Here is a 24,310-nt window from a genome sequence, read left to right on the forward strand (position 1 = left end):
AGAAATGTCCATTAGGCAATTTATGTACATGGGTCTGACATCAGAAGAGAAATCTAAACTGAAATTATGTACTTGTGATTTGTCAACATACATTCAGTATGACTCAGAAGTTGAGTGCACAGGCTCACTTGGGGAGAGTGTAGAGATTAAGAAGATGAGCAATGAAGGGCACAGCCATGGTGTTGCTGCCACTTAAGGTGTTGCTGCACTTAAGTAGCTGCCTACTACCTGTTGCTGCAGGTAGTAGGAGACTGTGAAGCAACCATGTCAGTGGTAAGAGAGGAACCAAGAGAGTTTATCCTGGTGGGTGCCAAGAAAGTTGACTTTTTCAAGATGATGGACAAAGGTCAATGGGGGCAAATGGCACCCAGAATCCAGAGAAAAGACTAGAAAACTGCCATCGAATTTGGCAGTTGAGCTTTGCCACAGCAATTTCACCTGAGGAACAAGAACAGAAGCCTGACTGGAGAGGACAGAATGGACTTTACTGGAAGATGAGTAATTAAGGAAAGGGAGTTAAGACAATGGCCTTGACAAGCTTAGCTTGTACCTAAATCAGAGCTTTGTGGAAATGGATCGAGGTTTGTTATTCAAAAGTAGATTCTAAATTGTGCTTTCCAAATGTGTACAGTTTATTGTATGCCAATTACACCTCAGTAAAGTGGTATTTTCAAAAAGCGTGTTTTAGAATTTTACAAAATATCAGTATCTTCTGAGTTGAGAATCAAATTTCAAATTCATGATAACATATGATGGTATTTCTTGATATATAAGTGAGAAAAGCCAAGATGAGGAAAGGCCCAGATATATGTAAATTAATACTGTTGGTAAGCAAAGAAGAAGAAAATTAATTGGAACAGGAGACCTTTTACTCTTAAGGCAGAAGGAAGGAAGATGTTATCAGCTGGAACAGGGACCACCGTAGGGAAAGGACTAGAATTATTGATTATAGTTTGTAGATTATTATATTACAATAATATAATTATAATATATTACAATAATTACAATAATAATATAATTATAATATATTACAATAATATAATTATATTATTATAAGAGGCTAGACATTGGGCTAGATCCTGACCCAAAATAAGACAAATAAAGGCAAATTAAGACCTTCAGGAAAGGCTCCAAGAGTCTCCTGAGCACCAATGAAGAGACTTAATGTCATCAAAGATTTATTTAGTGTCATACTGAGAAAACATGTATATTGATGCTATACAGATGGTAGAACCACATCTAAATTAAATATCTGTCCTTTTCCAAAGAGTTGGCAATTGTCCTACCAGTGTAGGACAAAAATTGTAGGGAATAAAATGTCAAGGTTTAAACAATCTCTCAGTAGTCAGTAAACCCAAAGATGAGACAAGTAGACAAAACTGAAGAGAAATATGAACTCAGAGGATTCTGTTTATTTAGAGTGAAGCCATCTAGAATTTTCTATATAGCATTTTCACATGGAATAGGAAACAAAAAAATGACAAACAGAAAGCTAATAGACTGAATCCTAATGTATATGGTGCTTTATATTTTCTCCAAGCATACTTTTCTTCATTGGATCCTTAGGATAATTCAGTGTTAGGCGGTATGCCAGAGTCACCCCCACGCTACCCCTCAAGTGATATTTGTCTTTGTGTTTTCACACAAACAGACCCTGAGAGGTAATAAGTTTTTCCTTTGACCTCTCTTGTTTTCCACAGCATTATCCAAAGAAGCAGATTTATCAGTGACTGAAAATGGAATAAAGTACACAGGGGAAATGGGAGAAGAGGCCTTTTATGTCCACTGAAATGTGTACAGTCACCTTATTAATTACCAAAAAAAATCTCTAAGCACTAAAGATAAGTGACATGGTTACCAACTTACTAATTAGAGAACTCGACAGGAGGCTAAGTGATGTGACCAGCTCATTCCAGATTGCAATTCATGATTAGAAAAACAACTTCCAGTACCTGCCACAGAATTAGTAGAGAGTCATTATAAGCTGTTCTACCCCTGTGACCTCAGGACATACAGTGGGAAGCGATGGTCATAAAAGCATGATGATTCACAGGACCTGCCAAGATATTCAGCATCAATTTGGTATCAAATGTACTCGCATCTTTAGTTTTTCATCATTCTTCCCATTTCCCCTACTCAATCCTGCTCACCCCCTGAAAATAGTAGCTAGGATTTCTAGAAGGCTTATTATGTACTCTCCATCGTTCCAAGCACTTTTCATGTACTAGCCATTGAATTATCACAATAGTTCTATGAGTAGGTGCTATTTTTTTGCATATTCATTTACAGATGAGATGGCCATGATACAAAGAGTTTAGGTAATGTACCCAGTTGGCACATGGCTGGTGAGTGTGAGAGTAGACACTCAAGCCCAAATCATTAGGAATCAGAGCCTTTGTTCTCTGTTCTCTATAACTACTAGGCTAGATCATCTCCATTTTTATTTCAGATCAGAATCACCTCTTTTCTGTGATAGTGCAACAGCTTCTTAGCTACTCTCCATCAAATCTACCTCTTTCCACAATTTTTTTCTTATAAAAAGAATATATGACCACACTTTCTAGGTAAAAGTAAAATAGCACGAATAAGACAAAATTCCATTTGGCCATCAGCTACATTCCCAAGTTTCTCCTAAAGCCCTGGTATGTCTCCTCCTAGATGTTTCTCTGCGTATATATGCACCTTTAAAAATACGCAGTATTGTTTGACAGAATTTTTAAAATAAATTTGCAAATTTTATTTTTTAATTCATCTAAATATCTTCAAGAGCATTCTAAATCAAAATAGTGTGACCTTTCAAAGAAGAAAAACCCATTCCCTTTCTTGAAAAACTACCCCCACCCCCAAAATAAAGATATTATAACCATATTGAAGGTCTTTAGTATCATTTCATTCATTTATTTTTCTTTTAAGTAGGCTCGACACCCAGCTTGGATCCCAACACAGGGCTTGAATTCATGACCCTGAGATCAAGACCTGAGCTGAAGTCAAGAGTCAGACACTTAACCTACTGAGCCACCCAGGTGCTCTAATATGGTTTTAATAATCAATGAAATCAAGGAAAGTCCCCCAAAGGGGAAGGTCAGAAAATAAAAATTTAAACAGTAACAAACTGAATGGTATATACACAGAAGGATGAAGAGGACCATTGTATAGCAGCTAATACATAGGTGAAAAAATCCATAGGTTTTTTCCATGTAGTAATGCCAGATTCACTTTTTTTTTAAAAAAGACTTTATCTATTTATTTTTGCCAGAGAGAGAGTGAGCAGGGCAGAGAGGCAGAGGGAGAAGCAGACTCCTCGCTGAACAGGCAGCCTGATGCAAGACTTTATCCTAGGACCTCAGGATCATTACCTGAACCAAACACAGATGCTTAACCATTTGAGCCACCCGCATACCCCTGGATTCACTTTTTGGCAAAGTCTGTGTAGATAACCAGAACATTCTGTTTTCTTGTGCATCTCATTCCTGTAGCAACCTGGCACATTGAAATAACATTATGGCTCCACTCCTGATCTAATGTTTTCATGGCTTGAATATGTTTACCTCTTAACTTGTGTACTATTTCTAGAGTGTAAACTCATGAAGACCAGAACTACAACTCTCTCTTGCTGCACTACCATTACCTGGCCCAGTACATGGCATGCAGTTGGAGCTCAGCAAATATTGATTTGAATGAATGAATGAAGTCAAAGATATATGGCTGACAATCAAGGTTCCATGAATGCTAGACTTGATTTTTTTTCAAGCCCTAGAAAACAGAATGATTTGATCACCCATGGCCATTGCACACAGATCTAAACAGTTTTAGATCTACAGCAGATGTTAATAACAACTACTCTAAGTAGCACCCTCTGTGGTGGAGTAGAAAGAGCCTGCACTTTAGACTCAGTCACCTGAGTTCACAAACATCTCCACCATGAGCTTGCTGTCGGACCTCTGGCAATTCTCTCATGCCTCTCTTCAGCTTCCTTATCAGTAATAACAAAGATAATAAAACTTTTAGGACTTAGTGAGGACCAGAGGAAAAAAAAAAAATGTGTTAAAGCATCTAATAACATGTGAGCCATTGAGTAAGTGCTGGGTAAATGTCAGCCCTGCACCTATTTCTCCTTCCACCCACTCACAGCTCCCTTACTAATAATAAGACTAGGAGTTGATTTACTCTAATATGAATTTCTCTTCTCTTGTTTCCATTCGTGGCAATCAGGCAACACTTTTTTTTTCTCTCTCTTCCAGGGCTGACCTACTGTTTTGTTGGAATTGGTGCCAAGGTTTGGGCTCTAGAGACTGCTTTGGACTGTGAAGCATTATGGGTCAACTCCAAGAGCTGTAGCCTATAATGGCTCTGGACATTGAAAAAAAAAATCCAAATTGTTGTAGCTATCTTATGGAGCGGAATATATATCCAGAAGTTTATAATAGGGTTACCAAATACACTGTTCTAAAACCCAAAAATCATCCCCAAATTACTCATCTCCTCATAAAAATAAATTGCTATGTTGAGCATTAAGACAGACACCTTGCTCTTGAGCCTAAGGTTTTCTCCAAAGGTCCCACAATTACAAATTACAATTACAAATTTCAAAACTGAATGTGATTCAAATAGGGAAAGGTAGCATCTTTAACTTTAACCAGATTTAGACCTTCACCGTGTGATACTCTTTATCCAGCCCCCACCATTTCTGCTACTTCAAATTCTTTGGGATCTACCTAAAAGCCTCCTGTTTACAGAGTCTTAGAGTCTCAGAAACACTTGCATTTATTCCGTCAGGTACACACCCTAACAAGTCATCCCAGGGCTTTAAGAAGAATTTACGGAGACTTAGCTGACCACAATCCTTCCCCTATTAAAAGTCTCACTCTTCAGCATTTAAAAATGTCTTCCCACAAGTCATTGGAGCAGAGCTATTAGGTCGGTACCTGAAAGATCTCCCAGCAATTAGACATGTCTTTAAGCATCATATCCATTACTTCTCCTTCATCCTGCATTACAACCTTGAACAATGCCCCACTTGATGAAAGTGGTGTTACTACTATCCTGGTTAGGTTCCAACCACAACCTTGGAGTGGAGATCAGTCTGAGTAGCTTATAAATCTTATTTAAAAGCATGAATCAAGTACGTGCTTTGAGACAGGGGGAGTTGGGAGTATTTTCTTCATGTGCCCTTGGCCTGAATATTACATCTTTTCCCTCAAAGACTTAACAAGAGCCACCCAGTTAGAATTATATTGAGTAGTATTAGCTAAACATCCTACACCCAAAGACAGGCAGCAGATGGGTTACTATAGCACAGCACACCTATTCGTGAGCACTGATCTCAGAGTTCTTTATTCACATAAAGTTCAAAACCCTGAGGAATTCCCACATCACTCATGCATAAAAGAACTCCAAAATGGAAATTAACAGCTAGGTGAGTCTGAATAGACCCAGGAAAAACTACATTTTCTCAATTCTGGATTCCAAGATGATGATGATGATGATTTTGGTCTAAGTAAGCAGCTAAGACATGCATCCAGGTCATCCACAGCTTGCTGTGAGCTTTTGCTATGTTCAGTAACCACCATGCAAATTTCATGGCGAGGCCAATGGAGAGAATTAAGCCAATTTGAGGAAATTATTATGGGGAGGTGGGATGGATGAAAAATGGGGAAATAAATAGATATATAAACAAAGCATCAGCCCTCAAGGCCAAGTATTTTCTGGGAGGAAAGGTTGGAGAACTCAATTAGGAGAGTTATTTCAGTATCTAGATCTTTCCACTGTCTGGATCATTCTTTCATGTGTCATATGTCTTACCAAGGCTTGATGTCCTCACTGAAAAATGCCCAATAATCTTAAAGTACAGTGCATTTTATGACATCATTAGTTCCTTAAAACAGCCTCCTATTTAAGAACCTTAATTCTCTAAAGATGAAAAAGAGACAAACAGAGATGCAGGCCATTAAATCCATCCTTGGAATATTTCATCAGCTTACTGGGTAACTATAATATTCCTCATAACAAACTTGTTAATTTTGAGGGGAGGTCACTCCCATTTTAAACGGGGTTCTTCAGATTTGCCATTTGGTATTGCTGAAACAAAAAGAGCTCAGGGGGAAACAAAAAAGCAAAAAACAAAAATCACAGACAGTTCAAACACAACAGCAATTGTCCAAGGGGAAAGACTGAGACAAACACATAGTAGATAAAAATCTCCTTCTCATATAAATGTCAGCGTAAAAGACTTTGAGGAGAGTTAGAATGATCTGCTTAAGGTATCAGCTCTAGAAATGTGCCTGCCAATGTCCGCATTGGTAATACCTCATTCACCAGTTCCTTACAACCAACAAGATCCAATTCAGCAGTGGCTACCCTAAATGGCTCAGAATGCCTTATGGGAAATTACACAAGTTTCTCCTCCTAAGAACTGCCACCAAAAAAGGTAAAAAAAAAAAAAAAAAAAAAAAAAATCTCTGACCAGAAGAATTGGGTCACAGGATGAGAGGATGAGAGAGACACCATTCTCTTGAATGTCATTAATTCTTGATTTTTAAGGAAACATGGTTCCCATTAGGCCTAAGAGAGTTTCTTAAATGTGACCTACATTCAAGCATAATTATCTTTCTTTCCCAATTGGCAAACATACACTGCATAACCTCGTTATAAAATCCCATAATTAATACAGTTTTGAATGTCATGAGCCAGATTATCTGACCTAAAATGTAGTAAGATATGTAATAGTTGAAGACAACTGGAATACTCTGGCTCTATCTTAGCCCTGCTCCCGGTGTTTTGAAATAACAGCTTTTCCTTTATGCAACATTGATACACTTTATCAGTGGAAGGTCTCATTAAGTTCACTGAGAAGTTAGGAATGCTACATTCTTATCAAATATTCATGAATAGCTTTAAACAATATTTGAAAAGTACAACCAATACCAAAACTAAACATTTCACATGAAACTTTATGGAAATAGAAATTTATCTCTAGACAAAGTTATTTATTTACACTGTTGGATTTATTGGGTTTTATCAGGTAGTAGGTAGGAGACATGATGTGGCTTAGGAGGAAAAACACTAGAAGGTTTGGATCTAAGTACCAGGCTTGTGCTCACCAACTCTATAATCTTAAGCTTGTGACTTGACTCTCTCAGAAGCTCCATTTCTCATCTGTGAAATGAAATAGCAATACCCTATTTCACAGTGTGATCTTAAAGAACAAATATAAACATTTGAAGTTATTTATATCTCAAAAGGATCAAACAAATGTTTGACTTGCTATTATACTTCTTAATATTAAGAATATAGCTTAAGAAAGGACACATAGTAAAAGACATATTAAATAGTTCCACTGAAAATACAGGTTTACAAATTATGTGGGCTACAAATAAGTACTGAATACACATCTAGAAATTTCCAGTCATACGAATGTGCCTTCAAAAATTAACATGAACTGGGGCACCTGGATGACTCAGCTGGTCAAGTATCTGCCTTCAGCTCAGGTCGTGATCCCAGGATTCTGAGGTGGAGCCCTGCATCATGCTCTCTGCTCAGTAGGTAGTCTGCTTCTTCCTCTCCCTCTATCTCACCTCTGGTTTGTGCTCTCTCTCTCTCTCTCTCAAATAAATAAATAAAATCTTTTTACAAAATTAACATGAACTTCCAGTTAAAGATGGCAGGCTGTGCACATGTATTTATAGTCTCTTCTATCCAGAAGCCCATTAAAATGTCAGTAAAGGAATGCAAATAAGTATAAACTTACAAGGTAAAATAAGAGTAAGACATGATCATTGGCTGACAAAAACCGTCAACAAATTTTTGGAAGACAAGTGAATGCAGACATGCTAATAGATGAAAGGGCTCCAACAAGGTTAGCTGAGAGTGAAATAAAGGAAGGTGAGGTGGTGTGCTAACAGAAATGGAGATAAGTTGCCTAGAAGAATCACTGAGATACTCAGAATTCTGATAACTCAGACACAGTAGGGGTGGATAGGAGTGGGAGCGGCACATTAGGCTGAAAAATGGAATAAATCAACCAAAACTCTGTTTATGGAATAGCTGATTTCACCACGATGTAAATCGTACCCCCAGTTGTGGTGTTTGCTTCACTCTAAAATGTGAACAGAAAAGCAATGATTTCTACACATTTGAGAAAGTCTCTAACATGGGAGATTCTGACAAAGATAAAGAGGAAATACTTATTCCAAAATAAAAAGAGAGGGGATCCCTGGGTGGCGCAGCGGTTTGGCGCCTGCCTTTGGCCCAGGGCGCGATCCTGGAGACCCGGGATCGAATCCCACGTCGGGCTCCCGGTGCATGGACCCTGCTTCTCCCTCTGCCTGTGTCTCTGCCTCTCTCTCTCTCTCTCTCTCTCTCTCTCTCCCTCTCTCTCTCTGTGTGTGACTATCATAAATAAATAAAAATTTTAAAAAAATAAAAAATAATAAAAAAATAAAAAAAAACAAAATAAAAAGAGAGAATATGAAAAATGGATGTTTCTATGGAAATTCTAACATCCTTAGAAAGATCCAAGAGTGCATTGTATTGATTGGACAAGAAAAGGATACTATGAAAAAAGAACAAACAGATTAAGAAGGAAACTTGACTGAAAAAAAAAAAAAAAAACAGGATTGCCAAAAGGAAAAAGAAAAATTTTAGAATGTAAAATTAAGAAAATCAGGATGGAAAATAAAAAAAAAGTAGACAAAAGGATCAAATGAGGGAGCCAATTGAAAATTAGTAGGAACTATGATAAATAACTAGCAAAACTGGAGGGGAAGGTATTGTTAATTTGAATGACACAAGAGAATTTGGGATAGCTGAAAGACTTAAGACTTTAGACTGGGATAGCCCATCAGTGACTATAAAAAGACCTCCAGATCATTGCTGGAAGAAAAAAGCAGAAATAAAAAGCAGATTGGGTAGCTACACTTATTGTGGTGAGCACTGAGTAATGTATAGAATTGTTGTGTCAATATGTTGTAACTTGAAACTAATATAACATTGTTTGTCAGCTACCTTAATAACAATTTTTTTTAAAGAAAAATCAAGTTATCAAGGAATGAGAACTAGCCTGGCAGTAAACCTCACATCAGCAGTACTGGATGTTCCAGAAAAAGGTCCAGAAAAATGCCTTTAAAACTCTGGGGGAAGTTATTTATTTTTTTTGGGGGGGATGAGTTATTTTTAAACTATATTTTCTACACCTCATTAAATTATTATTCAAGTGTGAACATAGATCACACTTGTATGTGCTGAATTTCATACATTCAAAGAATCGGAACAGTGACATCTCACATATAACTTCTTAGGAATTCTGTTGAGTATATACTGGAGCAAAAAGAAGTAAACAAAGAAAGCAAAAGACTTGAGTTCCAGAAATGAGGAAATAGGGCAAAAAAGGCTAATACCAAGATGATCACTGTGTAGCAGGCCTATAGAACAAATACAGACAAGAGTAGCAAGATGAAGAGGAAAAATTTTAACAAAATCTCTGGATAGACAAAAAAAATGAGCACACAAGCAAGGCAAGTAGTATGAGAAAAAAGGCAACTAGAAACTCAGTAAAATTAAAAGCTGTACAGGAAGTGTCATAACAATATACTATGTAAAAAGAAAAAAAACAATATACTATGTAACACCACAATAAACAATATAGAGCCCCAATATAAACACCATTTATTGGTTTACAATTTTAGAATCAACCTAAAGACAAAGATGGTAGAATTTTGATTAGAGAGCAGAGGGCAAATGTTAATAGCCTCAATGTTGTACAGGTACAGGCTACAATAAGGGGGATGAAGAAGTGAGAAAGAAGGACTAAACAGATGGGAACTCAAATTGTCAATTATTAAAGGAAAAAGTATTTTATCTAATGTTGCATAGGTAACCAATAAATATCTAAAGCAGAGATATGACAAACAGGAGGCATTGAGTGACTTAATTGAGTAACAATCTCATCTATCAGCACAGGAAAACAATGTATAATGTCCAAAACTAAGAACCCAAGAATTAGCAGTACAAGAATATCGTTTAGAGATACAGAGGTAAATAACAAAAAGAAATGCCATAAAAGTTAAAAGTCACATCTGAGAAGACACTGAAGATAGGGAACGGGACAGAGAACTCTTGTTTTTCGGCCTAAGTGCTTCTAGCTTTTATTGCTATGTGCAGTTTTTGCTTTGACGAAAAATTTTCAAAATCTTTATATAAAAATCCAAGCGTATAAATTCTATTAAGAAATGTAGAATCCACCACTATCCACAAATGGATCAAATTCATGTAAGAATTAAGTGACAAAGTATTCTTCTACAGTATATTTAATTATCTTTAACGCTGAACATGATTTCAGAATGGAGAGATGCTCATTTTATTTTGATAAACTGTCACTAACAAACTCTCGACCGCTCCGAACCCAGATGTAAAGTGTCTTTAAATATCCCCTCCATTTGGAGACATCTGCACTCATCCGTTTACAATGTGCATAGACTGCCTGATTATTTTATTATGTCATTTGCTACTGCAAGAATTATTCATGATCATTCACCAGCAAGCTGAGAACACATGGGGCTATCTTGATTCGGAACCTTAAACCTAAAGTGGATATAAGTACTTGGTAAATTTAGAAGCAGATACCACCCCTCTACCACCACCACCCGTCTTCATCTACCTTCATATATGCATTTATCACCAGGAGCTACAGGTGCATTTTGCGTGGAATGTCCTTTGTGAGCAGCAGAGAACAAAGGGAATTTCCTGCAAAGTGATGCTGAAACATGATCATTGATGTGTATTATCTTGCCAGCACCTTGCCTATTGAATATCGTCCCTGGCTATTATTCAGATATTGTTCTCTTCGGATGGGTAGGACAAAGATGGGAAGTCCCCTTAAGTGCTCAAACAGTACCCTCTGCTGGTTGAGTTCAAGCTGGAGCTTTGATTTGTAGCAGGGCTTAGTCACACAATGCAGGGCAAAGAGAGCAGGGACAGCTAAGTGAAAGCCACACACCAGGGGGTAAAAGGCAGACACAAATTAAAACCAACTAATTTTAGTTACGTATAAGGAAATGGACATTTTAGGCCATATATCCTAAATATGTAGGCGTCGTGCCACATATTTGATGCATATGTACTTCATTAAATTTTAACAGAATACAAAAAGGATGCATTAATGAAAGACTTGTGCACACGACATTGAAATTCTCTGCTTTGCAAACAAAATGGTTTGTCACAAGTTCCCCCAGTGAGTTTCTCCCACGCTCTGCACATGTGACGTGACTTACACCCTGTCTTTCAGGAACGTGTTAACTGTGCAAAACAAAGTGGTTTCTTGCATCACAGCCCCGGGTCCTTACACCATACCAGACACGTCTGCGTGACTTAACATGTTTATAAATGTACAGGAAAAAAAAATCAAAACTGATTTTTTGGCTGTCTTGCTAGTATGTAAGGAGCAGTGGTTTGGAGACGCCAAGGTTAATTTATCTGACCAAGGAAACACTAATGGGTAAACATACGTCTCCAGAGCAGGGCTCTCGTATGGTCTATTTTGCTTACTGCAGTAGAAATGCTTAATAAAATGAAAGACAACTAAAAACAACTAATAAATTGAAAGTGCAGCATTACTGCATTTAGAAGCACAGAACCAGTATTTTGTATTCCTTTGACTACCAAGCAATGGAGCCTTCAGGCAGCTCTCGGTGTCTACCTCGGTGGTAGGATTGGCCATGCATAAAGCCCATCCCATTGTCACTAAGCATTTGCAGTCATCACTGAGAAAAAAAAGAAAAAAAGTCAATATGTTTGAAGCCATTAAATAGTTCAACGTGCTACTGACCATTATTCCGTTTCCTCCGAGGTAGGAGTTGAGGGGATTTAAATGCCCACAGGCACCAAGACAGGGCCCCTGAGGAGCAGACTCTGAGGGTGAGGAAGAGCAGGGGGTTTTCTCGGTGTACCTTTCATTTGTGATCAAGACAGATATGGAGAAAGACTTGACTGCAAGAAAAACAACAGTGCCAACAAGCTGATGCAGGGTAACAGGTGCTGGGAAGATGTCCCCCCCACCTCCGGGAGGGAACTCTGAGGAAGAGGAGTGTATGTGCCCCACTTGTGCCCCACCTCAGCTGCTCAGACACTTGGCATTTGTCATTATTGCCTGAAGCCCTGAGGGCCAAGGGTTGCCAGATCTTAGGCTTTTTTGAGAAGAGCTTCATGTCCGAATATTTATACAGTTCCTCCTTGAAGCTCAAAAATTTCCAGAAGAATCTGTGGGCCAAAACAAATATCTACAAACTAAATTTATCCCCTAGGCCGGCGGTGTCTAATGACCACAGACTGAAAATTCTTTCCTCCTGCTTCAGGGCCTTTGCACAAGCCCTTCATTCTGCCAATAATTCTCTTCTCCCATTTCCCTTCCCATCCTAGTCAACTACACTCATCCCTCTGGTATTTACTCGGTTGCCACTGCTTCCAAAAAGTCTTCCCTGATGGAAGATTAGATTAGGTCCTCTTGGGCCACACTCTCTTACCTTTCTGGGCCTTTCCATTGTAGCACATAGCACGGTGTATAATTATATGTGTATTTGTGAACTGATTTGATTCTTTTTTTCTCCTCTACCATGAAGGCCGAGGCCATCTTCTCTCTTTTGTTTGGGAGGACATTGTTCATCTTAAAATAGGCCTTGGTCGATAATTGTGAAATAAATGGGTCTTGGCTTTAAAGAGACTCTTCACAGGTGTAGCTGACCTGCTTCTCTATGATAATATGACAGGAACCCTTAGATTCGGGCTCTAGGGGCAGAAAGCTCTGGGTTTAAACCCCAGATAGCCCACCTGCTGCTGGGTGATGTTAACTAGTCACTGACCCTCCCAGAGTCTGTTTCCTCTTTTAAAAAGTGGAACCTCATAGGTTCATGCAGAGGATTAAAGATGATGCGCATCACAGCACTAACGTATAGCAGGTGCTCAAAAATGTGAACTGTTATCATTACCACTCCTACTAGCAGTTCATTGGCTCGCATAGCTTGCCCTCTTGTCCTCTGGGAGCAGTGGTGAGGGCTTGGCAAGTCTGAGCGAACGGGCCCACTCTGGTGCCTCTGACCTCAGGACAACACTCTTCCGACTATCAGCAGCATTCTCCCACCAACCAGACTAATCAGAATTCATAGAAATCAGGCCTGAAAGAGGGCTTACAATGCAGTGTCTTAATCATAGGATTTTTTGTTTTTTTAAGTCAAAAAGACTTATTCACCACTGGTCTTTCCTGATTATATAACTGAATTTAATCAACCCCTTAAGAATGCTTGATATCTATCTGAGGCAAACCAGCTGGGAGCGAGTTACAAACAGATGGATCAATGGACATATTAACCCTAAGCATGATTTCTTGACTTATGATCTCTGGTAAAGAGGCACCGTGGTGTGTGTCATGGAAAGCAGGTCAGCTTGGATCCAGACTCACACAGGTTCCAAGTTTTGTCACCGACCAGCTCGGTGATCCGGGCCAAATCATTAGGCCTCACCTGTACGACTAACCCCATATTACCCACTTGGAGGGTTATGCTGAAGATTACAGATAATATGTGGAAAGAGACTGGCATGGAAGAGATGCTCAATGGACGACAGCGACCTAGTAAAAGGGAAATCGAGCATTGGACTCATTCCCTACCTCAATTCCCTAAAATGAAATTCTATTTAATTTACACAAGATAGCACAAACCACAGGCTGGACCATCTACTGTAAATCATAGGATTGCAAACTTATAGTGGAAGAAATAAAACAATCTTTGGGAGGTTTAGGATCATTGATAAACTGGGCCAGAAGTTTGGCTACTGTGTACACAGCTCTTTGTCCTTTATTTTTCCTAGGAAAGCAAGGGGGAATCTGAGCCCGGGAAACCAGTGCTCTGTAGCCCGGTCCCACCATAATCTCTGCTCACAGCCTTTACCGTCCTCAAATCAGGCTGGTCTGGATGTGACTCGTTTCTCTACCTCTTCTTAACAAAATGTTCATGAGTTTCTCCCTTCATCTTTTTTTTTTTTTTTTCCCCACTATCTCACACTAGCTTCCCTGGTTCTTAGCCTCTGGAACAAACTGACCCCGGTGCAGGTTATCATGAATTGTTTTCCATCCCAGGCTTCCTCGGTTCTTGGTTCTACCCACACAGAAGCACTCCCCAAGTCTGACTGGGGTACCTGTTTGTCATCCAGACCGAGAACACAGGACCTTTGTCTGATGTCTGTTTGTTTTCCCAACAGCTGGTACCCAGTAGGTGTTCGTATCTGCCCACCAAAGAAGCTAATTCTGGCTGACTTAAGCAAGAAAAGAATTTATTCAAAGGACGTTGGGTCGTGCCCAGAACCTCCCAGAAGCCTGAAGATTCCAGACCCTAGATCTGTGTGGCTAGAAACAAGGCCCCAAAGAGCACCTGATGAATGCTATTCCTTAGGGAAAAGACACTTCTGTCCTCTCAACTCCACTCTTTGCTAACAACTTCCCAATTAAAAATCCAGGACATCTACCCACGCCTGCCTGCAAGGGAGGAGAGAAAGCTGAGATCTAGCACGTTCAGCTTCTCACGTGAGCCATGGCCTCCTGCCCAGCAGGACTTAAAAAGGTAAAAAATTCCTACATAGGATAAGGGTCAAGGGCTGGTCAATCAAAATTCAAATATAGCAAATCATTACTGCACCTACTTCTTCGCCTTGACCAGAGTCCAACTTTTTGGTGTTTTGGGGGTTTTTTTAGCCCTCACCATAGCACTAGAAAATTCAGGGCTGGCTACCTGTCTGTTGGAATAAATAAATGAACAATGGCTCTAAGGACATTTTCTTTCTTCCTGGGCTCCCATGACATCCACCCCATTCTTCCTTTTGTCCTGAACTTTTAAAGTAGCCCTGACTCCCCCGGGTGGGGAGCCTCCAGAGTGGATGCTGAGAAGAGCAAGCTGTGAGCACAGCAGCCTCTCACTCCCTTTTCTTCAGCGTGGCTGGCACCAGCCCCAGAGCTGCCTGGCTATCCCCTCTTTGGCTTTGTCTTCCCTTTTTCATCATCCCCTTGCCCTTTGGACTTGATAACTGCATTTGGCTCACTTACTTTTTGACCCTGGACACTTCACAGTGTTTCTCAACAGGAGCACTGGTGCAAAAACACTTCCTTGCTGAGCAGAAACACCCCTTGTGTTGCAGACTCTGTGGCATTCTTGGCCATGCTCACTTAAGGCAAGGACTATGGCATGGTCTTGGTGACAACCAGAGAAAATGGATACAGCTTTCCAAACTGACCCCAGCCTTGGTGGGGAGTGAGGAGATAGCATGATTCCAGGGGTGGTGGGAGGGGAAGCATTGCTGTGGAAAGACTGCACCCACAAGCCACCTGCCCCCTTCGGGGCTGGATCACCGCCTCCCAGTGCTGCAGCTCTGGACTTGAACTGAACCCAGCCAGCTGCCTACCTGGACAGGAAACTGCCATGTCCCCTTGGAGGGGGAAGCTTGTCGATCAAAACTGACATTGGGAGGAATTATCAAACAATAATTGAACAGAATTGGATGGAATTGGACTTTGTATCCCCACTCTTCAGTGTGATTTGGGCAAACAATTGAATCACCCTAAACTCAAATGTCTTTGTGTGTAGAATGGGAGGTGTTTTAGGGCAGGTGCCCTGGGAGTAGAACTCGAATTGGAGACTTTTGTTCAAGCAATTTACTGGGAGAGTGTTCTCCAGAGAAGAGGAGTGGGTGAAGCAGGATGAGGCAGGAAAAAGAAAAACAAGGAAAGTCTGAAACATAAATTACATCAGAGTTAGTCTGGCCTTGAGATAAGGGGACTGGCCTTTTGTACCTCCTGGGTCAGTCAGGTGTTGGCCAAGGTCTGTGTGGGGAGGGTTCCCATTGGCCAAGGGAAGCTGCCCCTTCCCCATTCCCAAGGATGTGTCAGTAAATTGTTAATGAGCCGTTTCTCAGGGCAGCCAGGGGACTGACTGAGCAGCAGTAAAGGGGATCTGGGCAGGGCACCAACGGCATCTGTTACAGGAAATGATAATATGTCCCTCAAAAAGTATGGTTAGCACCATGTTTGGTACACAGTGAGTGCTCAGTAAATGGTTTTATTGAGTGGCAAGAATTGAGAGCATACTTAGTGCTCTCTAGCAGGTGTGGTGGGGCGCAGCAGGCAAGGTCACCAGTCAGGAGTCCATCAAGTTCTCCTTCCCTCTCAGGAATCCACCACATCCCCAGCCTAACCCTCACTCTGACGGGCCCCCCACTAGCCTCTGGGCCCTGTGAAATATCTATTATCTACCATTTTCACAATGCATAGAATGCACAAGTCTTAGAATGCCAAAAATATAAATTAGGAGTCATTGAAGGAAGATGATTGTCCAAGCCCTAAGAGCTTCTTTCCAGAGATAAATGGTGGGTGGATTTGCATAAAGAGGATATTCTTGCTTCTATTGGGAAGGGGAGAAGGAAGGAAGGAAGGAAGGAAGGAAAGAAGGAAGGAAGAAAGGAAGGAAGGAAGGAAGGAAGGAAGGAAGGAAGGAAGGGAGGGAGGGAGGGAGGGAGGGAGGGAGGGAGGGAGGGAGGGAGGGAGGAAAGAAGGAAGGAAAATTCCAGGAAACATTTGTAGGACATTGAAAAAGAAATTCATACATTTGATGACACTGTGGCAAAAAGAGAGGAAATTAGGACTAACTGACAGGAAGCAGGGACTGACTAAATCCTCTAGATTGAGGGCCAGGTCTTTCTCCAAAAAAGGAGCAAATAAATCTTTCAGTAAAGTCACTCGCTCTGACTGACTGATGAGAAGAGTGAAAGTCAAGCAGAACTAACGGAAGATGATTTGCAAGATCACCCGCAACTTTCAAAGATTTGAAGAGTTTTCTTGGAAATGAAATATTTTATACCTTGGGTGTAGATACAAAGAAAAAACACAGAGGGAAGAGACCACTGAGCTCACTGCCATCACATAGTAGGGCTTGTTAACTTGCCCCTTGGGTTTATTATAATCCCTGAGGGCTCCCACAGGGGTTCACTCTATTTGTTCCTCTTCCTAAAAGGCCTTCCCCACTTCTAGATAGATGGAAGAAATCACTCAGCAAGTATTTCCTGGGCTCTACCACAGGCTCAGCACTGTGTTTACAGGCATGGAGAATAAAGTGGAAAAACATAAAGCCACAAATACTTTCTTCAAGAATCTGACAATCCAGTGGGGGGTGAGTTAGAAAAAATTTTTAATTGCATTAATAAATTCATAAATACAGTCGATGCTCTAAAAACCAAGCATGTAAGTGCTTTTGAGTGTTTTTATGACCAGATGTCTTAACCTTGTCAGGCAGACCAGGAAAAGCCTTCTTGGAGAATAATGACATTAAGTGATAAGGAAGCGTTGCTCAGGCATGGAAGGTGAGGCAAAAACAACCCAGGCGTGGGAGCAGCACCTCCGAGGGCCCTCGGCTGGAAGAGAAGGTAAATCTAAGTCCTACACAGGCTGAAAGCCAGGTGCAAATAAGCTTTTTTCCTGAAAAGTCTCTGCCAATTTCCCCTCAGGTATTTAGTCTCTCTATCCCCATCTTTTCTGCAAATTGTCCTGGCATTTTGTCACTCATGAAAATAAGAGTAAGACCACCAATCGCATTTATTATTTTTTTAAGATTATTTATTTATGTATGTATTTATTTGAGAGTGAGAGAGTGTGTGCACAAGCAAGGGGAAGGGGCAGAGGGAGGGGGGGAACCAGATTCCCCACTGAGCAGGGAGCCCAATGTGGGGCTTGATCCCAGCACCTAAGGTCATGACCTGAGACAAAGGCAGACGCTTAACCCACTGAGCCACCCAGGCGCCCCACCAGTCGCCTTTGATGGGACTTACCACATGCCATCCCCTTCTGTAAGCACTTTACCTGTTGTTCTCATTTCTTTCCCACAATTTAGTCACCATTTCAGCTGCATTTCACGGGTGGAGAAGCTAAAGCAGAGACTGTTGAATGCATCGCCCCAGTTCTCAGCTAGTAAGTAGAGCAGCAGGCCGGGAACTCTTAAGTAAGGCCCCATACTGCTTCCTCAGGAGGCTTTCCTCATCCCTTTTGTAGACCTCACCTTCTCTACCAGATGATAAAGTTGGAGAGAAGGGCCGAGAAGGTGACCCATTCGCTTGCCATTCATTCCGCCAATGCTCATTCCGTGACTACTATTTCCCAAGTTGGTGTGTGTCTACCTCCACTCTGGTGCCGTGAGGGAAGGTGGGAGTGGATGGTCACACCACACAACCCAGAGAGCCTTGTCTGGAGCAGAAGATGGAGAGCAGAAGCCTTACTGGGGGGGCAGGAGCAGACGGCATGTCTCATAACTCCTCTTGCACAGCCAAGCATTTGACAACCGATTAAGTGGCTTCATGTGTCACCTCACTTCCAGTAGAATAGCCCTGTGGGTAGTTGTTATTCCAACTACATAAATAAGGAAAAGTAACTTTAGAGTGTCTGTGTGATCTGCCAAAGCCCTACAGCCAAAAAAAAAAGGCAAAAAAAAAAGGCAAAGCATATATTTCCCCCAACCTTGTCGAGGCCAAGATCTCCTGGTGCACAGCCTCCCAGCCTGTGTTGTGGGGTCTCCCTGGGTAAACAGAAGGAGGTCAAAGGTCTAAAAAGCCTGTCAGTTTCCAAACTGCAGTGTTCCCTGATGAACACACACACACAGAAATGATTACCAGATTAAGTCAGAGCAGGAGCTATCTTGAGAGAAAAAAGGTATGTGTGTTGGAAAGGGACACTCAGCAAGCTTCCGAGGTGCTGGCTATGTTCTATTCCCTGCCCCACATGGCAATTATATGAGCATTCACTGTATAATTCACTAAGATATAAGTTTGTTTGGTGTACTTTTCTCTGTGTGTGTCGCCATGATAAAGTTGTATTTAAAAAAAAAAAAAGATTTTATTTATTTATTCATGAGAGACAGAGAGAGGCAGAGACACAGGCAGAGGGAGGAGCACCCCATGCGGGACTCCATCTCAGGAACCCGGGATCATGACCTGAGCTGAAGGCAGACGCTCAACCGCTGAGCCACCCAGGTGCCCCCCACCCCCATGATCCATGATAAAGTTTTCATACAAAAGTCTGGTCATTTAAAAAAAAAAAAAAGGTCTGGCCATTTCTTTCACCAAAATACAGCCTAACATAGATTATAGAGTCAAGTGGTCCTGGTAAGAGAAATGCTTGTGTTGAGTTACTTCTCAGCAAGATCCAAAGGGACAAATACTTGAGAAGGCGGCATAGAAGAGAGTAATGTCACCTGCTCCCTGGCCCAGGACGTGGACCCCAGAGATGCTCACCTTGACTGGTGTGTGTGAGAAAGAAGCCCAGAACACAAGGGCAAGACATACGGGACCAGGCGATGTTTCCAAACAGGAGTCAGGGAGGGAACGGGGCTTCACTGCAAGGGATTATCCTTCTGGAAATGTACCAAGAGTAGCTAAAGGACAGTGGGCAAAATTATAGTCTGAAAGCAGCTGCTTGTGCAAGTCACATCACGACATTCGTGCCCCAGTCTGCTGCCCCCACCAAGTCACCGCCCCAGGGGCTGGCGTGTAGGACCCTCCACTACTCCGTTCACGCAAGACAGCAGAGGCTGGGTGGCCAAGAGTGGGAAAGGGCCACAACTTCACAAGAAGAAGAACCAATGGACAATCCAAGGCCAAGTACGACCCACAGAGGAAAATCTGAGAGCTGTCACTCACATCGAATGCCCCAAGTCTCCGTCTTCTCTTTTTTTTCCCCTTATATTTTTGGCTCATTATTTTAGGTGCGGCGATCTATTCTGGTTTCCCCAAAGCAATATTTTAGCTATAGAACATCTGTCACCTTGAGAGTCTGAGTGGAACTGTTCTTCATCATTCTGTGACTGGACTCTAATATTCAGACACTGACCCCATTAGTAAGCACCAAAAATGTGCGGTGGGCCAAATCCAGAACACCAGAGGTGTGTGTGTGCGCATATGCGTGTGCGTACACACACACACACACACACACAGACATCCTGCTTCCACATACTTCATGACATGCTCTACGGCCTTTGGGTCCCAAAAGGATACACATCAACTATTTTATTTCCTTTTGCTGCTATTTTTCTTTTTTTTTCCCCACTTAATTCATTTTTGTGATTATTGACAATGGATCACCTCATAGGCAGAATTTTAATTATTTGTTTAGAAATGCCATTGATACGGTATTTTTTCTACTCTCCTGACTACCTTAAAAATCAAATAAACCATTGGCCCTGTATAAATAACGCAGACAGCTGTCACCTGAAAATCATGAGCCCTGGGCGAGTGATTGAACCTCCCCTCTGAGCCTGAGTCTCCTCATTTATAAACAGGAGCAGGAGAGCATGGCTCCCAGGACTGTGAAATAGTGAAATGAGATAATATATGTAAATCGGATAGCACGGCGCACTGCAAACATAAGGTGGCTAATAAATGTAAGCCCTCGCCCCTCGGCTTACTGAGGCCTCTGGAGGATACTGCCAATAAACACAAAAAACACAGTGCATCCTGTGGATTAAAAATGTGATGTTCAAAGGCATGGGGTGTTTTAGTTTCTAAAACAACCATTGTATGTCCAAGAATAGCTCTGTTTATGACTGTGTGTTTTTATCCATCTGGGTTCACTCAACCCTCAATGTATCAGTTAGACTTCCACATTCGGTTTAAATTTCATTTCTCCTGAGGAAGTCTTCCCCAGACATTTCCGCTCACAACAAGCTCCCCTTTCTAAACCCACCCCCCATGTGATAAATAATACCTTATGTGTATGTGTAGTTTGTGTATATGTATAATTTTTCTGAGTCAACCTGTAGACCTCCAAAGCAAGGATTTAACCAATGTCCCTTTATATTTTCAGAATTCGATACAGCTCCCTGCATTCAGGCAGCTATATATAGATGGTAGTTGGTTGGTTGGATGATCCATTGATTGACAAGGATTTAATTCTTTTGTTGTAACTATGTAACAGGCTTGTAAAATGTAGAGCTCATACAGGGGAGCCACACATCCCGAAGGCATCCAACCACCAATTCTCCAGCAGCTTTCCACATGGCCCCCCTTAGAAGAGTTGCAGAGAGATGGCCCAGGATCTGTGACTTGGGCCAGTTTGAGATCTACTATAAATCCAACAGCTTAATCCACTGCTCCCCTATCTAGGCAATAAGCAGCATTTCTTCTCCGCTGAAAACAAAAACATTTGTCCAGCTTAGCAAATGTCAGCACAGCAGCATGAGGACAAAAAAAAAAAAAAAAAAAAAAATGAGTGCCATTTCCATGAACCAAAGTTACTGGGCCAACAGCAGATGCATCCGTTGGCATCAGGCAAGGTCCATTATGTAAGCAGCAGTAACACCAGAGATCAAGAGCACACAAAGCCCAAGCTTTCAGGCCTGGTCAAAAGGCCCATCTATTGTCTCTGGCAGACAGTGCCAGAGATAAAGTATCCTGGAGACACAATGTAAGGCAGGCTGAAAATGCATGTGCCAAGCCAAAACGAAAGCGAGGCTGCACAATGGGAACTAGTGAAGGAGCAGCTGGTCCTGGTGGCACCAGACTGTGTCTTTCAGCCCATGTCATCAACACTTGTCCATATAGTAAACATTTTCTGAAGAGGTGCCTGTCAGTTTCCATTTATTTATAAATAAGTGAATGAATAGCATCCAACTTACACATTTTTCATGGTCTTCCCCACACACACCCCTTTAAATTCCGAAACCAGATGAAAAAGGACACCACGTAGCAAAGCGATAACAGGAGGTGAATGCAGCAATGTCCTGGAAGGAGAGTTGATGAGTGACAGATGATGCACGTTGAGACAATGGAATGAGGCGGTTGCAGGCTATTGTTGGAACAAAAGGAGGTCAAGTCTTGTTCTTTTCTCCTGCCAGGTCACAAAGAGTTGATCACAACTTTTCTTTCAAAGGAAGAGGAAGAAAGCATTCCTAAATCAAGGCTTCCCAGGGCAGGGGGGACAATCCCAGCACTCCTTAGCTACACTATCTTGGTTGGTGGACAAATATTTCTGACCTTTTATAACTGAACTCTAAGAAAATCCTTTTAAATGCAAATTGGCCATAATCATCCCATTATCCCTCCTCTCAGAACTATCGAAATGACTGTGAAAAGATAAAACGATACGCATCCATCATGGTCCTTTATGACAGTTTTCGAGTCCAATGGCCACAGAGTTAAGTTTCCAATCAGCAAAAAATGGCCTGGTAGTTCTTTTCTCCTTACTGGTTCTCTCTTTACAAAAGATAAAAATTTAAAAATTGAGTCAAATTCATCTTAGGTCAGAGGATGCATTGGAAACAATGCAAACGTGCAAAGGATTAAATAAATGCACCTTCTCTGAAACCAGTAATGACATATTCTAGGCCCATCTTAGATGATGTGGGGCTTCCTTTGACAAAGACTCGTGGTGCACAGCAAATGGCCTGCCAGGCTCTGGGTTTAAAGCTCAGGTGACACCTACTGGCCAATTTGGTAGGTTGATTGCATTAATTTTCCATTCTTCACCTCTTCCGTGTCCAGGTTCTGACTTTGGTCCCAACCATATGACCTTCTTTGGCCAACAGGTTGTTATCAGACATGTAGCAAGCAGAGGGTTAAGAAGTGCTTGCGTGTTTCAGGGTTGTGCTCCTTCCCTCAGCCATTATCAGGAGCACTTGCCAGGCCTAGCCTAGTAGATAACAGAAGGCAAAGGGAGCATAACTGAGGCCTCCTAGTAATCCCAGCCCAAGCAATCCCAAACTGCTGACAGTCAGCTGACGTCCAGGCATGTAAGTAAGCCCAGCTCAGAGCAGAACTTCCCAGCTGAGTTTAGCCTAAATCATCAACCCACAGACTAAGGAACTAAGTAAACACTATTTTAAGGCACTGGGCTGTGTGGGTTTTGTTATGCAGCATAATTGTGGCAAAAGATAACTGATACACTATGTGATAGTGTATCACATACAAGGCAAATCACTTTACCCTGCACGCTTTAGTTTTCTTCAGTTTCCTCATCTGCAAAATGAGTGCACAATGACCTCTTCACAAGGTGGCTGCTGTGCTTAAATTTATAAATTTAGACAAGGTATGGGAAATTATTCAGCACTGTCCCTGGCATGTAAGTGACACATGATCTGTGAGAGTTCCTTCTGTGTCTCGTGTTCTGCCTTTAGATATCTCCCACTCATGTCCTCACTGTTGACCTCCATACAATGTAGAAGTCACATGAGCCAACGTGGTACCCTACGTTAAACACTTCAATGGAGTCCATGATATGGATTGCTGTACTTTTAAACAAAAAGTCTCTTGTGATATCCAAAGTTTCCTGCAGTGTGCCTGGAATTTCTCAGATCGCTTCAAAGACTTAGCTCACTTGAAAACACGTATCGAGGTTGAAGTCTAGAGAAATACCATTGGCTCCCACTGCCCTACGACTGTATCTGAAGGTTGGAGCCCACTCTACCTGCAAAGGGGCAATCCAGAAGAGCTATCTCTCAAGTAATGATAGAGTTTTGAATAAACTCACAAGCTCCAATACACTTGATGGGATCATTCTGGGAATCCTGGTCTATGCTATCTCCCAGGGATCCCTAGAGGAATTGAATCTCAATTGTCCACAGCACTAATCTCATCTCTAATACATTCTTTATTGGATGCTTTTCTGTCACCTACTTACTTCCTGTCACTCTCCTACCATTTCCTAGGATCACCTCCCAAATAAGCAGCTTGTATTCAAATCCTTTCTGAGATCTGTATCTGCAAGTTCCAAATGTAAATAATTGTGGAAACCTGTCTTTGGATGCACCCATCTGAAAAACCTAAAAACCTAGATCCCAAAAGCCAGAGCTGGCAAAGTATAACAGGATCATTCCCTCACTTTAAAAATATTTAATGAGGGTAACGTATCAGGATCTCAGTGCCCAAGGATCCAAGCAGGCCCTTAGCATTTCCCTTCTGGCATTTTGTAGTAATTATCTAAGTGATCTCTCTTTTTCCAAACTTGTCCCATCCCTACCCCTCCACTGCCCATTTTCCACACAACTGCCATGTAACTCCTCTACTTAAAGTTATTCAGTGTTTTCTCGCTGTCTTCAAGATGAGCTGAATATCCCTAGAATACAAGATCCTTTCCGATCTGGTCATTCCTACCTCCCCATTCTGATGCATTCCTTACCATCTGCCCATACCTTCCATCTTGGCCATACTAAACAACTTGCAATTCCTAACTCAGCATGCTGTACTCTATTTCCATGCAGTTGCATAAGTTGTTTTCTCAATCTGAAATCCCTTCTTTCCACAT

The sequence above is a fragment of the Canis lupus genome, chromosome 13 (genome assembly GCF_048164855.1).
Source record: "Canis lupus baileyi chromosome 13, mCanLup2.hap1, whole genome shotgun sequence".
Lineage (NCBI taxonomy): Eukaryota > Metazoa > Chordata > Mammalia > Carnivora > Canidae > Canis > Canis lupus.